Raw genomic sequence first — 3,638 nt, forward strand, 5'->3', positions numbered from 1 at the left:
GCTTGTTTTGGGATCCCAGTCGAGATTCTAATCCCACTTGGGATCCCACTGTGAACCAAACATACAATATACAGAAAATGTTTGGAGAGTTAAGATCCCACATGGAAAATGGACCTGGAAAAAGCTAACAAGGCCCATTGCAGAGAAATTCACCCCACACAACATTAATTACTGTCAGCATTATGGTAACTATATTTTCACAGTTGACCCGTATAAACTTAAGTTCTTTGATGAATCAGGAATCAAGCTTCCAGATGTTGGAAGACCTAACTACGGTCATTCTCTTATTGGCATTGCAGCTGTTGAGATCGTGCGGTACGCGACTTCTCCAAATATCACACTAAATGTAATGTGTGGTCCTGACGGAATTGTTTATGCCAACACAGTTGATGGTAACAGCAATGCGCTTACTTTTCTAAATTTTTTCGAAGAAGCAGCTTCTGTTTATCTTCCCAATGGTACACCGGCGTACAGTTATGGTGATCATGTAGTTTTTGACAACGCGCCAATTCATCATCACTGGGCAGGACAGGCCCTTGGTGAATGGTTGAATGACATTGGTTGAACAGCCGTCTATTTACCAACATATTCCCCCGAATTCAACCCAGCTGAACATGTTTTCAACAAGCTAAAACAATCCTGAGACGCTTCGAGTATCGCGAACTTTTGAGAGACAGTCTGCGTGTGGCAGTTCACGAAGCACTGAAGGAAATTACGCCAGGAGATATGAGAGGATTTTTTGCCTATAGTGGCTACATTTAACGTGAAGAAACTCTCATTCTTTCCAGCTTTTCATTCTATGACTTTACATGTAAATATTTATTGTCTGAAATGGGAAGCAATAACTGAGTGAGACATCAGTCAGAATGTAAAGTTTTAATTAACTGCGCGTACACCATGCGCATCGATAAACAAAAAAAAATTATTTATTTGAAACTCAACTTCTGAAATTGTTAATTGAAGTTGAACTCAGTAAAGAAGGTACAGTTTATGACCGATAGTAAAACACCTGTAAACACAACAACTTAACACTGCCAGAGCACTGCACTCAAATGTCAGGCAATGCTATACTATGGACAAAGTCTTTCATCTCTCTAATTATTCCGATAATATTTCAAAACTAACACAAGGTAGTACAACAGAGAACTGAAACTTTTTTCTTCGAAGTGTTTCCATTGCTAGTAGCTAGCGAAGTTGCAGCGAAGCTCTCATTGTATTCATTTAAAAGTTGCTGCATTTCACTTTGAGAGGGAATTTAGCCGTGACAAATTCTTTCTAGTTTTCTTATATCAGTGTTTACTATGAGCCAGTTGGGAACTCTTTCGCTGGTCACCGTTTGCCACAAATACTTTGCTTTATTGCTGTTAATCAGATCCGATTTTACTTTAAGGGCAAATGTATTCATACTAGAGGCAAAACGTTCCTTCTTTGAAGCGAAATCTTCATCCAGTTTCTTCAATTTGGTCTTAGTGGTTTTAAGCTCAGCTGACAACGATTTGTAGTATCTTTCCTCTTCAGAATGTTTCTGTATGTCTTAACAAATGGTTGCGGAAACACAAGCAGAAAATGAACACATTGTCTTGTTATGCCCCGAGGTATGACAATTGGAACACAACGGCTTGGTATTTGGAACTAACGCCCTGAAACTCATTTCAAGTTCCGAAAGTTCATTTTCTTTTTTCAGCACTATTTCTTGCTGTTGTTTCTTCTCTGATTCAAGTTTGTTGAAGAATTTTTGCGTTGGCGTTTCCTACTGAAACACAGGCTCGGTAGTGGATAATTGTGCGTTCAAACACATTGATGCTACTCGCTTTTGCTTCTTTCTTGCATTGTCAACATGTTGTACTTTTCTCGGGATAAGCAACTGGCGATGGTGATGTTCAAAGACACTTCTGAGATGTCTGCCGCAATTTCCGACCTGGGCGGCGTAAATGCTAATTCGTTCACCTTTACTGTTATTCGTTTCAAATTTTCTCTCGCTACTGTTGCTGTCTCAATCATACCAATGAACGAATCTAGATCATCCGCAAGAAGTTCAAACCAGTCATTCCCATCAAGGTACTTCAAACCTACCACACTCCGCTTTCCTAGGCTTGGAAATCTTTCAATAATTCGTTGTAACAAGGCCTCCATAGTCAAAGCTTTAACCTCCTCTGTACTCATAAAAATCTTTATCCATTTTCCACCTGGACCCGCAATAAAAGACGTATCTTTCCATGATTTCAGCGATGTGTTTTTTACTAGTACAATAGAAATGGCACCAAGCAGCGACACTTCAAACAAGCGGCCGCGGCAACACTTCAATGGCGGCAAAGTCACAGGGCCCCAGGAATTTATGGAATTTGTGAACGAAAGTGGGCAGGGTGGTGATACGAAAATTCGGTCCCATTCCACGCATCGGTGGTTTTCATAGTACTCAGTTCTTCCCTACTTTCATGGAAGAGTTTGATGAATTCTTCCATGACAAAGAACTCTTCCTTTGTCAATGCCCCTTTGCAGAGTGGTTCTCCCTTTTCATCAAGGTAGGCTTGTGAGTTAAGTTTGATCGAGTTTTGAATATTAAACTTTCGTCATTTTCGTGGTGCGCACTCCATCTTGGCATCACCAGCTTGACGTTGCCCAAATGGATTTGAACATCCTCTGCATGTACAATTTCCTCCGCAACCAGCTCGAACTTTAAGACACCTACAGCTGCTGGAGTATGCGCCATTGTTGCAAATATTTGACAATGACGTTTGGTCTTTCCTGGACCTTTTATTTTCTTTTGTTTCTTTACTTTGATGGTTTTCTGGCAGGGACCACCCCTTCTCCATATAGACATAATCGTAGTATCCACAACCAGCGGCATTAAATGACTCAAACAACATAGACATGCAACTTAGCTGTTGACGCGGCATTATTGGGATAGATAGATTACACGTAGAGTTTTTTTTTTTCTTCCTTGTTTGTGGGATCGAATACGATCATCAACAAGGCATAAGCTAGACGAACACCCACTTTACTACAATTAAGAAGATGGCCTATCCACCTGTGCAGTGCTTTGTCTCTGTTAGTTCCAGGCAAATTAATACATGTTAGAAATCGAGTAGCTAATGGACGTAGTAACCCTTTTATCTCGAGTGATGACCATGTGCATCAAAGAGAATGTTTGCTTGTCTTTAATCCCAATGCGATGTTTTTATTAAATGATCTGTTTATAACACTTTTAAGGATACTCATGGTAATGTAATTAAAAGGCCACTTCCAATGTACAACAATGTCTGACAAAAAAACACTTTATTTTGAAATAGGTGTAGTTAAGTGTTTTAACCCGCTCTCTGTAATCATCAAAATGTTATTCTAGTCCTGCATCCCTACAGGACTTGTTGTTTAAAGCATAGCATGTTTTATACTTGGGCAAGAGGTGATAATTCTCATTTTAATGCAAGTTAAAAAGTGTGTCAACAGCTTACCCGACAAACTGCCTTTCTTCATGTGCTCCTGGATTTTCCTTACTTCCTGTATAGCTTCCTCTGACAATACAGGCTTGCCTTTATTGCTTTCCACATTTTCCGCATTTTTGAAAAGTTTTTGGATCGGGAGTTTCTTTTGCGTGCGCCTCCCTGAGGTCAGCGGGATCTCTAAACATCAACCATAGT

This window comes from Pavona decussata, unplaced genomic scaffold (assembly GCF_977016875.1).
Source record: "Pavona decussata unplaced genomic scaffold, jaPavDecu1.1 SCAFFOLD_47, whole genome shotgun sequence".
NCBI lineage: Eukaryota > Metazoa > Cnidaria > Anthozoa > Scleractinia > Agariciidae > Pavona > Pavona decussata.